The sequence below is a fragment of the Colossoma macropomum genome, unplaced genomic scaffold, assembly GCF_904425465.1.
Source record: "Colossoma macropomum unplaced genomic scaffold, Colossoma_macropomum, whole genome shotgun sequence".
Lineage (NCBI taxonomy): Eukaryota > Metazoa > Chordata > Actinopteri > Characiformes > Serrasalmidae > Colossoma > Colossoma macropomum.
The window spans coordinates 34,177,279-34,191,877 of record NW_023494785.1 but is presented as its reverse complement, the minus strand read 5'-3'; the positions used below and the strand labels follow the sequence as shown (position 1 = coordinate 34,191,877).

Sequence of the window (14,599 nt, the reverse complement as noted above, 5' to 3'; positions counted from 1 at the left end):
GAATAAACTGCAGTCTCATAATTGAGGTGGGATTCCTGTGCATTTACATAAAGCTTTGTGATCGGACCACATGAGATATACAGCTCACATCACCAACAGTGAGGTTCTGAAATAGCAGCACCCATTTGCACAAGCAAGACATTAAGCTCAACATTATTAAATAAACTAGAATATAAAAGAATATATGCAGCCTTTAGCAACTATAATTGGTTCTGTTGAGACAAAAGAAGCTACTATCAGCAAAGCTACTCCCTGCACCAGGAAATTCTGAGAAACAGCTTTGGATCCTGAAGATGTGAGATGTGGGCAATTTCAGTGGCATTCTGGCATTTTGTTACTATGAATACTGATTCTTCACAAAGGCTGCAATGAAGAAAACTATTTGTCATGCATGATATACTCCTCACCTACTGCTAGTGCACTAATTTATTATTGATGCTCCTGAAAGTCATTCTGGTTGCTAACCTGAGGACAAATTGTGAATCACAAACAAATTAGCAGAACTCAAACAATAAAGAAATCAGTTCCATTAAACAATAATGAGTTTTACATGTAACTGAGATGCCCGACTGATGCTACTGATCAAATCGATTGTGCAATGTAATTTGTATCAAAAATGCATTAAAACAACACTAGAGCAAACTTTGGTCTCCCTTATCACCTTCATTCATTACCATAAATTTAATTATTTCATAGTGCATTGCGTTGTTTCTGCACTGAAAACTTGTCAGATTGTCACGCCTCGTTTGTTCCTCATTTGACATGCAAAGTTCTACTGCCAAAAGAAATATTTTTCCATATTCAAGACAGTTTTTAATAAATACTGATCCCAAGGCCAATTCTTTTAGTTCTGAGCACAAGCAGGTCCCTCAAAGACAATGTAATATTCATGGCCTATCTGGGTGTCAAGCAACTTCTTAGTATGAAGGAGATGGAGGCTATTTTCAGTATGATGGGACCCAGGAGTCGTTAGGCCAATGGGAGCACCACTTGGCATTCAGCTCATTGAGAGTGTGTGGCAAGGAACATATTCAAATGCAGCTTCAAACATTCTTTTCTTTTTACACCCTTATGCCATTACCAAGTCAGCATCACTGCTATGCTGAGAATGGTCCAGCAACAAAATAATATCTGGTCTGTTATGGTCCTATGGTGGTCCCTTGATTGACAAACTGGGGGGGGGGCGCTGGTGACATGCATAGATATAGAAAAATCACATTAACGATAGAAAGTATGCTGAATAACCTGATTATTAAGTAAGATTATTCTGGTAATATAGGTTTTTGTGTTAGATCTTCTCTACATTTATGTATTTGAATTGACAGTACAAGACATACAGTCCTTTGGTAAAGAATACCTAACACTGAAAGGTTCTATAGGAGATGCACTCACATCTGCCTGAGTGAGGCAGAAAGAGTCACTGAATCAGGAGATTCAAAGGAACAGCTGTAGATCCTGAAGCTAAGGTGGTCAGATGGGGGCATCTTCAGTGACATTTCTGACATATTCTGTTTTGCACAAATATATTCTTTACTCATGTAGGATGAGGAAGAAGGCAGGGAAAATCTTGGCTAACCCCTCACACTCTGGTCACTCTCTCTTCTAGCGGTTTCCATCTAAGCAGAGAGCCCTAAAGACCCGCACCAATAGCCACCTCCACAGCTTCTTTACCCAGACCATAATCCTCCTAAACAAGGGCCACTCTCATATCCCTCTGCTTTAGACAGCTGCACATTCATTGTCTTACACACACATAACCACTGTAGATACCATGCCATAATCCTTCTACTGTAGTCAGTGCACATATGCATATTTTTATAAGTATGTTTACATTTACAATAATATTTTTGCTGCTCAATTATTTTAGCTGTACATACTGTATATACATACGTCAGTACTTCATTGTACTTATCTCCCATTGCACATTCTTTATATTACTTGCAGATTGTTTCTGTGCTATTTTATGTTTAGAAATACTATATCCTTTCTATGTCTATTTTATTAAATTTAATATTACGTTGACCTGCACCAAGAGAAATTCCTTGTACCGCTGGTACTTGGCGAATAAAGATTCTGATTCTGATTCTGATTCTACTATAAAGAAACCTGGCCATCTTTCTCCTGCTACCCCTGGCTTTTTGCACTGGCTTGCTGATTACCTTTGTAGCATATTTGCATGTGCCATTCTCCTTCCTGCTGCGATGATTACCAGCCTCCAATAACCCCACCCGGATGCTCCGGAGACTTCCTAAATTACCTACCATTATCATCCTCATGAGCTCCTAACCCACCTTGTGAACTCCTAACTTCTAACTCTCATATGCTTGTACAGAACCCATGAACCTACCCTAAACCCATATTTCTAATGTTGTCTTATCTGTCCAACATAACAGGTTCTTCCCCTTGATGTTAAACACTGATTATGGTTTTGCTCACAGACATTTTACCATCTCAAAGCCTCTGAATTTCACTTTTGCTTTTGAATACTCACTGTCTACTTTATTGACAATACCTACTGTTACACACTGTAGCATATCTGTTGTCACAATTTGTTTTAGCCATCCTCTAGCCCTTCGTCAGTGGTCAGGTTCTGTGGTTCCTGTGGCTCCTGTGGTTCGCTGGATCCTTTTGGGCAGTGGACCACTCTCAACCTAGCATTGACACAGTCATGTATAAAAACTCCAGCAACACCACTGTGTCTGATATGCTTGTGTGTACTTCCATGTTGGTGTCACTGATGTGTTGAGAATGTTCCACCAGCCAAATAATAACTGGTTTATAGTGGTCCTATGGTCAAAAACTGACCAGTAATGAATAGAGCAGAGGGTGGCTGACAAATTGGACAGCAGTACGTGGGCACCAGACTACAATTATACATCTACACTCTTAAAAACATGGTTCTTCAAGGGTTCTTTAGTAAAGAAATGGTTCCATATAGAACCATTAACACTTAAAACCCTCTTTGCATGATTAAAAGGTTCTTTGCATTGTGAAAGCGTTCTCCAAGTTGATGGAGAATGTGTTGTAGATGGTTCTATATAGAATTCTTTTTGAATAGGGTTCTATATAGCACCAAAAAGGGTTCCACTATTACAAGTCAAAGAACCCTTTTTTGGTACTTTGGTAAGAGAGTATATAGTGGACCTATAAGGTAGGTGGGCCTCAAAAATTGACCAATGAATGCAATACAGAAGTTTATAAACAGGATGATGACTGTATGTTCATCTTTTCTCTTGTCTATCCACTATCTGGTGATGCTGAAGTAAGGATGGGATTCCATTGGCTCTTCTCAAGATTTCCTTCTCAGGAACGCTGTCCTTTTCAGTATAGTATTAATGTGTAAAACAAATGTACTGTAAAACAAACTCTGCATTAGTAAAATGTAATTGAATTAAACTGAAATGCAAATTTTTGATAAAGTGTTTAGGATAAGAACCATTTGTGAGCAGAGTAGTAAATAGTTCCATGTAATCAGTTTTGTATATCTAAGCACAGTTTTAATGGGCTCGCTTCTGGGTATTTTCCAATGATTATGAGATTATGCTAAGTATTTTTGTGCACTTTCACTTGCATGTTCTGTTGGTTCAGAACCTGGTTCAGAACTTCTGTTGGTTGCTCACACCTCTCACTTTTGAACATTTTATTTTAGATCAAAGGGATCCTTCCAAAAAGAGAAATATAACACCTAACCAACTTCGGTTCCAATGCTGATAGATGTTGAATGTACTCAGAAGCGCCACTGCAGTTCTATAGATAACTCTGTACTTCTGGAGATTTTTGACTGAATATATTTTTACTCAAGTTGTTTTTGCTGAGTTACCTTTCAGTATTTCATTGAAGAATCAGACTTGGTCAAGTATGTTTACACATGCGAGGAATTTGTCTTCGGTTACTCTGTAGCTCACAGTACACAAAACGTAACAATAGAATTTTGACTTTAATTAATGTGTAGAGTTAAGAGGCAGCACAACTGAATAAAATAAAATGATATAAATTTAAAAGTACAACAACGTGAGAAGCACCACAAACAATGCTTAATTGCATTAATTGTTCATGAGTGTAACTGTGTGAGGAAATAAGTCTGGTTACTTGCTGCAGAGTCCGGTTCTTTTTACTCTAATTAGACTAAAGCGCCTGCCTGAGGGTGGGAGCTGAAACAGGTGATGGCCAGAGTGCAATGATTTTCTTTGCGTGCTTCCTAGTTCTGGAGATGTATGTATTGTTCAGGGTGAGCAGGTTAACACCAGTGGTCATTTCTGCAGACCTGATGACACGCTGTAGCTTGTGAAGGTCATGTTTCAGGGGCACAGCTACACCAGACTGTGATGGAGGTGGTGATGACAGACTCTGTGATAGCTGTGTAGAACTGAACCAGCAGCCTGTAAGGCAGTTTGAACTTCTTCAGTTGTTCCAGGAACTATATCATCTGTTGGGCTTTCTTAGTGATGGAGTTAATGTTGATATTCCACTTTAGGTCCCTAGTGACTGTAGTTCTCAGGACCATAAAGGACTCTGCAGCCATCACTTGTACTAACTGTCTTGTCAAGGACAGTGTCAGCCAGCAGGGGAGGGGGCTCCTACTAAAGTCCTCCGTTATCTCCACAGTTTTGAGTGTTTTCATCACCTACCTGTAAACAGACTCGTCAGTATCTTGGATGAGACAACTCTGCAAGCTTCAGGATTTTGACAGAGGGGTCTGTGGAGGTGCAGTTATTAGCTACTACACTGAAAAGAGTGGTGGGGAGCATATCGTCGCTGTCCAGCGAAAAACAAGTATCTCCAAAAATAGTAACTTAATAGTACAGGAGAGGGCAAAAACATTCTTTACTTTCCATGTAAGTTAATGGAAAAAGTTTTTATTCTAAGCAATTTTGAGCATTTCTATTGGTCTAATCATCATGAAATTTTCACACAATGTAAAGGACATCTGCTGAGCTCAAATGGTGCAGAAAAGTAAAAATCGCGAAAAAAATGGAGATACATGTTTTTCATTGGACAGTGACAATATGCATCCTTGGGAGGCACTTAAACTGATTATTCATGATGTGAATTTCTCTAGCCCCACCTGTTGTTTGTTGCCAGTTAGGAAGCTGATGATCCACCAGTAGATGGAAGCAGGCATGCTGAGTTGGGAAAGTTTAATGTAGACAATTCTGGGATGATAGTATTGAATGCTGAGCTGATGTCTAAGGCCAGAAACATCTTCAAAGCAAGTAGGCAAATGCAAATGCAAATGCCTGGCCAACAGAAATTCTGCACAGACTCACAATGTGTTCTTAAATTACTGTGATGATTAAAACACTCAGTACTCAAGGGGGTGGTCTGTAAACAGGGTTTACTGTCATTCCATCAGCCAAAACAGCTGCGGAGTAGCTCCAGTAAAGGAGTGTGGGCTGCTTTCTCTTTTCTTTCAGACTAAAGATGTATCTTATACAGTGGGGTCCAGCATGGGAGACCCCTAAAGAAAATGCCTCTATTTTGCATTCTTTTCTACTTTGCTTTGTGCTTTAATGATCACATGCACTCGAGCTGTCATGAACGCAGGCATAAAGTTTGTGCAAAAGTCTCTGATGAGTGGATGAACTCCACCTGAGCATGTGTTTCAGTGGAAGGAATAACACAACAAAATGTGACCTATTTGTACAAAGGCCTTAAAGGGTCAATGTCACAAATTGGCTAAAATTTGATTAGAGACCCAGAAATAGTGCAGAATCTTAAACATATATTATTCATTTTATTTCTCATAACTTTTCTTTGTTTTAAATGTTTTTAAATTGTACTAAACTCTCTTGTTTAGTTCCAGGTTTAAAAGAAACAAATCCCAGATTTTCCATGTGGTCTCAGACTTTTGGACCCCACTGTATATTTTTATGCAAACAAACCATTTTTGTGAAAGACTCATCCAACTACTCATTTGCTATGACAGTTTATCAAGAGAAGGCATGCTGGTGGTACAAGACAGCTTGGCCAGGCTTGGCTGCCATTACAGTGGCCCTTGCTGTAATGCTCAGAATACAGTTTGCACTTGCGTTGCATAATAAATTGTGTTATGACACACTGTAGAACACAACAATGCTCTAAACCACATCTGTGTAGCTCAGAGTGTCTGCATTCACGTACTTGTGTATGATTCTGGCCCTAGGAACAAGATTCTTAAGAACAAGTCATTGGGCAGTCAGGGTACTAAAGTCCTATGTCCGCTGCATCATCAGACATGATGGTCCAATGTGCAAACTAGGATTTGTGATATCTTTCAGATGTGCCAATACCAGTCTCTTAAAGGACATCAGACCCATCGCCCTGATAACTTCATTTTTGGGAATAGGCCTTTTTGTGGACTGTTTAAAGCAGGAAGGTACTTCACATAGCACCAATGATCAGTTAAAGATTTATGAGTATATGTTGGTCAAAACTCAGAGAGGAGGGTGAAACACCACCTGGGTCTGGTGTCTTCCTGACCTTCTCTCTCTGGAAAAGTAATGACATGTCCTGTTCAGAGATTTTCAGTGCAGGCTGGGTGGCTGGGTGGGTGATGATGTTTGTGCTGTGGTATGTATGGGTGAGCAGTAGAGTTTTAGATTTGTGTGAGCATGAGCTTTCCAAGCTAGCCAACAATCCCCTATTGTGTGATGGGATGGCTTGTCGTACATTGTAATGTCTTGCAGACGTTTTCACACGGTTGTCCTGTGTCCACTTCTACATGCTTTGTATTTTGGGCCCTGATTCATCAAATGGGTGAGGAAGAACAAGTGCAAGCAAAGGCCAGCTGATGATTGCCTTTTGACCTTTCCAATAAAATTTTCTTTCAAACACAATGTAAAGACTACAGCTGATGATCGGCATACATGCACCTGTGTGAAAAAGAACAACTCTCTAAAGCGGGAAGTGCAGTAGTATGTAGTCCGTTAAATAAGTGACTATCCCATGCTGTATTTTATGTTAGCACTTTCAGAGCTTCTGTGTGTTTATGTTTATACTTAACAATATTAAACATTTTCCCATTGGGAATATGATCTTCAAATACTATTTGTCTAAAAATGAACAAAAATAGATAAAAATGGTGCTACTTGCACTAGCGTTAAAATATCATGCTGCACTCTGAGAGTGCGTCTTTTTAGAGTGCCAACAGGCTGTCAGTGAGCATCAGTGGCTGACCGTCGCCTCTAGCATGTGCAGTGTGTCTCACACTGTTGGCTTTCGTCAGCAGATTGAGCATGTTGAATTGTTGTTGGCAGTCGGCCAATAGAGAAAGGAGAAACGAGTAGAGAATTGAAAGAAAGCAAAGCAAGTAAACTGCACTCTTAAGAGGACACACACAGAGTAGTAGCCCAATTTTTAATGCTAGTTCTAATGGTTCTAATATAGTATTGCCAGAAGAACCCTTTGTGACCCCTTTTTTTTTAAGAGAGTAAGATGTCACAGTAACAGTGTATTCATCCAGCTTGGTGGCTACACACTTAAAAACACTCCAGACAATATATTCCAGACAGGCCTGTGGCTTGTCCTTTGTCAATTTTTTCACACTGCTGACCACAGTGAGGCGCTTCTGCTTGAGTCATTATTTCACTGAAGTAATCATACTTCTTATTTTAGGCTACTACACCCATACAAAGTGGTTCTTTAAGGGTTCTTTAATGAAGAAAATTATTATATATACAACGATGAGAATTCAAAAAACAATTTGAATGTTTAAATGGTTCTTTGGTTAAATGGTTCCTCTCTGTGATGGAAAACCTGTTTCATATGATTCTTTAAAGAACCTTTGAAAAATGGTTCACAAAAAGTGCTTTGAAAATTAGATTAGATTAGATTTCCATTCATTGTCATTGCATGTTTACCTACAATGAAATTCAGGTGCATAACCTGAAATGATGCTTTATATATATATATATATATATATATATATATATATATATATATGTATGTATATATATATATACACATAAAACATATAGCATTCACATGCATCCGTTAAAAAGTTCTTCACAGGTTCAAATAATGTATAAGTAATAATAAATAAGATATTGCACAGTTGTGCCTATGAGGTGCACTGTTTCAGTGCAGAGTTCAGTGTAGTAATGGTTTTGGGTTAAAAACTATTTATCAGTCTTGTGTCCTGTGCTCAGATGGACCTGAATCTCTCCCCAGAGAGGAAAAGTTCAAACAGTTCATGTGCTGGGTGATATTGGACCTTTATGATGCTGGATGCCTTCCGTAAGCCCCGGGAGGTGTAGACGTCTTCCAAAGTAGGCAGATCGGTGTTGGTGAATTGCTCTGCTGTCTTTATTACTTTTTGCAGAGACTTTTTGTCAGCTGCTGAGTTGTTGCTGTACCACAAAAGTATCCCGTAAGTCAGGACGCTCCCGAGGAATTTCTGTTCATTGTCCATGAGTAATCTTCTGAGATGTGGGTTCCTAGGAATGTAAAACTAGAGACCCTCTCCACTCTGTCATTGTTTATGTGCAGTGGCTGGTGGTCAACCTGCTTCTTCCTGAAGTCAATGATCAGTTCTTTTGTTTTTTTTGGTGTTTAGTGTCGCCTTCCACCTGATGACTTCTGGGATAGGCGCCAGCTCCCACCGCGACCCAGAAGGAGAAGTGGCTTAGAGGACGTGTGTGTGTGTGTGTGTGTTTAGTGCCAGGTTATTTTCTGTGCACCAGTCTGTCAGTCTCTGTACCTCCTCCCTGTAGGCAGACTCATCTCCATCAATGATCAGTCCCACCATTGTGTCGTCTGCAAATTTGATGATAGCATTGATGTTGTGGGCTTGTATGCAGTCCTGTGTGTACAGAGAGTAGAGGAAAGGGCTCAACACATAGCCTTGCGGAGTTCCTATGTTGAGTGACAGGGTGGCAGAGTAGTTGGGGCCCCTCCTGACTTACTGTGAATGGTTTGTTAAGAAGTCCTGTTTCCATAGTCAGATGTTATAGTGGAGGCCTAAGTTGGTCATCTTGGAAAACAGTCTGCTGGGTACGATGGCATTAAAAGCAAAACTGTTATCCACAAACAGCAGATGTGCGTATGTTCCTCGCTCTTCCAGGTGGAGCAGTACACTGTGGAGGGAAGTGGAAATAGCATCCGTTGACCTATTGGATCTGTATGCATATTGGTGAGGGTCTAGAGTAGGTGGGAGAGCAGCCTTGATGTACTTGAGGACCAGTCTTTCTGACATTTTATGATTACTGATGTTAATGCCACTGGCCTGTAATCATTCAGGCAGGTTACTGCATTCTGCTTTGGAACTGGTACTATGGTGGATGTTTTTAGGCAGGTAGGGACAGTGCACCATGATAGGGATCGGTTGAAGATACCTGTAAATATTGTTGTTACCAGCCATAGAACCTTTATAAGGCTACATAACCCCCTTATACGCTCTTCAGGACATAAACCTATATAAACATTTATAAAGGTTATTCCAATAGGTGTCATTTGTCATAAAGTCTACTGTTGTCAACTTGATGTCAAGTTGTCACGTGATATTGATTTTTTTCTGATATTGTGGTTTGTTGTATTGTGGAAACATTTTTGGGTAAAAGAAATGCGTGTCATAACAACTAACTTGAAAGCTTACTGTATATCACAGTGGCATAGTGATGCAAATATGACATAGCTAAAATATTACAAAATGTAATATTACCACACAAAATTCTTACTTGGCAAGCTCAAATTATCAGCTTTATGTCACTGTGACATACACTGAGCCACAAAGTCTGTGTTGTTTTACCCTAGAAAGTCTCATAACACAACCTTATGTCAGACAACAGTCAACATCACCTGAAACAGACGTTATGTCAACTTGACAACAAATCTGGCAAATGCAAATGACACCTATTAGAAAAAGTAGGCCCAAGTCAGTTGTCATGACAAGCTTATATTGGTGTCATGCAAGACTTATGAACATGGCGCTATAGTAAAGTGTCACCAAACTCTTTAAGAGTGCAATGTAGAGCAACTGTTAGAGCACACTGGCAAAATAAATGAATAATAAATACATAAGTAAATGGCTACAGTAGGGCTGCCACAAGTTGCCCTAACCCCACCCCCTCACCAAATGAGAGAACAAGCATTTTTTTTCTACATAGAACTCATTTATTTCTTATTTTCCTACAAAATTGTATTTTTAAAATATGGTTTAGCAAGAAAATATATAATTTTTTGAAATAATTATTTTAAACGCTCGATTTTAGCTAAAAAGACTAAACTTGGGCATCCCTGTGCTTGTGAGTATTTGAATAGTAAAGTCTGTTTTGTTTGGCTGATCCGACAATGATGTCATTGTTTGTACTTCTTTTTCACCTTTTTCAAGTTGTGTTGAACATACAAATCTCTTTTACATTTTTGCAAATGAGCTAAGTATCAGTGTACAGATTAGGAAACATTTTACCTTCCAATATACCAACATTCTAGCTCAAAATCTTCACTCTTCTTGAAATAATAAATGCAATGTTATTCTGAAAGCTGCTGCTTGCATAACATTTTTCCATTTCTTTCATTTGACAATATGTTTTGTTTGTGGCTTCCACTCAGCTGATGTACAAGAAGTCAAGAAGAGAGAGAGCGAGAAAGGGAGAGAGCAAGAGAGAGTGGGTGGAGAGCTTTTGAAAAGGATTGCACTCTGAGCAGCTGGTTAGGTAGCCAAGCGATGCCAATAGGAAAACCCTGCCGACTGTATATTTCCCCCTCACGCCTGAGGAGCCGTCCCACCCACAGCCGAGTGCCAAAGACACCATCTGTTAGGATAAAAATGGACATGAAAATGGAGGCTAAGGTAGCACACACATACACAAACTCACTAACTGCACGGCACAATAACTGTACACTATGTGTAATGCTTCTAAGTAACTGCATGCATTCCATATGTGCATGGGTTAAGGTCACTCACACTGGCTCTTAATCAAGAGAATCTACTGTAATTTGTTCATAGACCAAACTTTTCTCTCTATATTTATCCACAATGTGCTTATTGCGAACTAATTCTTGGCCGAGCAAATGAGCGACAAGAGCGTCCTTCTATGATTTAAGAACTGGCCTAAGAGTTGTGTAAAATAATAAATAATTAATGTGGAATAACAACATATCGTGAATACGAGGGGATATTCATTATTTAAGGCAATGCACATGCACTATCTTTTCATATTAAATTAAAAATACAACTTAGGGCATTAAACCAATATAAAAATTTTACAGCTGATACCAATCGGTTCTGCTAACCAACAATACTGTCTGATAATATAATGGAATATAAATAATGCAGCACTGGGAGCGGGGCTACCCACAATTCTTTGTTGTTTTGCTTTTTGGTCAAAAGGTAGAACTTCCTCCTGAAACTTGACTGGTGTGTCTATGTAGGGACTCTTGATTACCCTGTGAAGTTTTAATAGAAGTGAACAATTTCCGAACAATCTAATCGAGTACACCCTGTACATTATTTCACTTGAAAACATGAAACTGGATTCAAAGAATGCAATTTAGTAAGCCTAAAAACTTTGCATTTAAAAGTTTTCATAAGATATATTTCTTTCACTGTAAATTGTTTGAAAACAGCCCATTTCAAACTAGTCTTAGGATTTTGGTCAGCCCATTTTAAAATTGGTTTTGAAATAATCTCTGGCATTGGTAGGTAAATAGTTACGTTAAAAATGTCAACTTTTCCCCCACCATAGTCTCCATATATTAATTAATCAGTGTGGTCCTGGCAAGTTTTAATACAATTATTAAAACGCAAAAATTATTAGTGAAAATTTGAAAAATCATTTGAAAATTTGAACCTCAAAATGAGACTTTATTTAAAAAATCCTTGCCACTTGCCATTTTTTCTCCTTCCTATAGATAAATAACAGGACCAATGTGATTCAGTTTTTACCTGAACAACTTTGCAATTACAAGTTATCCTCATTCTAAAGGCTAGATTTGGATACATTTTAAAAGTTTTTGTTGTTTGAACCACAATTTGAATTCTAATTTACCAGTTCAGCATGTACAACTGTCTATGGTTATATCCTGTTGTCTAGAAAGAAAAAAAGTCATTCATTATCAGTAGTATTTCTGTTTATATATATATATAAAAAACATCAGGTTTGAATAATATTGGCTTGTAATTTTGGCCAACCATTATATTGGTCGGGCTGTATTACAAATCAAGCTTGGCCATTTGCTCTCAGATCTTGAACTGTGCAAAGCATAAGCAAGGAAGATATGATTATGTTAGATTAGACTAGATTCACGTTAATGTCCACCATAGTGGAAATTTGGAAAGGTTGTCTCCTTTTATTTAAATGGAAACCTTTAACTGTATTATGGGAAAATGTGAAGGCCGAAAATGGAAAAAATGTCAGTGTCAGTGTTGCAAACCATAATGCTGTCTCCTTGCATAGGAGAGATATTTTATTCCATGACCTCAGTGAAGGGAAAGCAGATATTTAGGCTGTGGTGAAGCAGCGGAAACATGTCCATCAGCTGCAGAGCGCACAAGTAACTGGTTACTTTCCTGAATTTTTATACTTTAAAGAAGTATAAGTGGGTGTAGTTCACCTGCACTGCACATTTATGTTTTACTCGTACCTGAGGCCCATCACTGGATAAAGCTCTAATCATTTAGAGCAGAAAACACCACACTGTGCAGTGCAGGTGGGCTACAGAGCTAGAGTTCTTGGACCAAGATGGTGCAACTCCATTTTGCACCAGCAGATGGAAACAGAAGACTTTGTATTATAGAAAGTATCTGAACAATTTGTTCTGATGCCTTTGGTGCCATTTTTTATGTGATGTTAGGTGGCGCTACTATGGCACACATACACTGTATGATATTAAAATCTACATGGGCAAAGGCAACATCACTGTAAAAGTAAGCAATTTCAGTTTCAAATCCAATTTAGACTGAATATTGGGAATTCAGACCTTCCTCTTAAATTTCCAGGGGCCCATTAGACCACGTAAATCAGAGCATGCAGGAACTGGGTAATCATTTTGGCAAATTTTTCAACCCATTGCTTTTCGTTTTTCCAAAGCTTTAAAAAATGCTGAATAAACCAAGTTGACATGAGCGCTCATAGAAACCAATCTCACATCTATGTCTGAAACAGGTTAAACTGCATTTAATAATTTGCTGCCTGATGAATAACGGCCCACATTTAATCGCTGAATCATTATCAGCATCTCAGGATGTTAAAATGGCTGAAAACGTCAAATTTTATAGTGCGAAAGTGGGACTCCTCTGAGCTCTAGCAGCACTTTCGGGCTCTTATCTCTTAATTAATAAAGTTTAATAAGTTGGATTCTCACTTTTTTAAAGAGGGCAGCCAGAAACCACTGCCTGCAGCATCTTCACAGTAGTAGGGAGTTTTCAGTGGTCACAGTTAAAGATGTGCTTATGAAATGGGGCAAATGGAGGCCTATGTTGGAGAGAATGGTTTATTTATCTCTGAATGAAGACAAATGTCTTTCACAAGTGACTGGGAGTATTCCTATGTTGTCATATGCCTTTGGCAGTGTAAATAGACCTGTAGTATGTCCTCAGTTATAGGCTTTAGGATCACTTTCTCCAGTGAAGAAATACTTCCAAAGAAGTATGGAAGGATGATATCCAGTTTTACTGTTATGCCGATGATCCTTAGCTGTATCTCCCCTTGCGGCCTGAAGACCCATGCTCACTCAAATGTCTGAATGAATGTTTGTATGAAATTCAGTGTTAGTTTGAAGGCAGTTTTCTCCAATTAAATGAAGATAAAACTGAAGTGATTCTGTTTGGCTCACCCAGGCATACCAGTCTCTTAATGGATAATCTTGGTGGGCTGCTGGGGCATGTGAAGCCTCAGGTAAAGAACTTTGGGGTTATATTTGATTCTGACCTCAGGTTTGACAAACAAAGTAAGTCTGTTGTTAGGATCTCCTTTTATCAACTGAGATCAGTCGCCAAGATTAAGGCATTCATGTCACCCCAAGACCTGGAAAAGGTTATCCACGCTTTTATTACATCTTGCTTAGACTACTGCAACTTCTTGTATTTGGGTGTCAGTAAATCCTCAATAGCTAATTTGCAATGAGTCCAAAATGTGGCAGCTCGCCATCTCACAGGCACAAAAAAGGACCACATCACTCCCATTTTGCCATCCTTACGCTGGCTTCCTCTATACTATAGGATCCCATTTAAAATTCTTTTATTTGTTTTTAAGTCATCAGATGCTGTGGCACCGTCCTATATAGAAGATCTGCTTTAACTCTATCCTGGCTCCAAGTCCTTGAGGTCATCAAATCAGCTGCTACTGACTGCGCCATGGTCTTAGCTGAAACTCAATGGTGACCAGGCCTTTGCTGTTGCTGTGCCGAGACTGTGGAACAGTCTACCCTTGGACATTAGGTCTGCACCCTCTATTGATGCTTTTAAGTCTAGATTAAAAACCCTTTTTTATTGATCAGCTTTTGTCTTTGTAAACTGATTGTTTCTGTATTTTTTTGTTATACATTAGATATTGTCCTATGTTGTCCTTTACTTAAATGCGTTCTCCTTGTACAGCACTTTGGGTTAAAATGTGCTTTATAAATAAATACTTACTTACATTAGTGTTCATGCACATGTTACTCTACAATGCTGTAAGAAGAC

The 14,599-nt window shown here is 38.8% G+C and overlaps 1 long non-coding RNA gene across 2 annotated transcripts in view; it reads left to right on the top strand.

Moving 5' to 3' along the window:
• LOC118822733 overlaps window positions 1–14,599 on the top strand; it is a 20,444-nt gene extending 5,845 nt beyond the window's left edge. For both annotated transcript variants that reach the window (XR_005008468.1, XR_005008467.1), the window contains 2 exons: window positions 10,528–10,768; window positions 14,172–14,599. This is a non-coding gene — a long non-coding RNA (uncharacterized LOC118822733). The remainder of the gene's footprint in view (window positions 1–10,527; window positions 10,769–14,171) is intronic.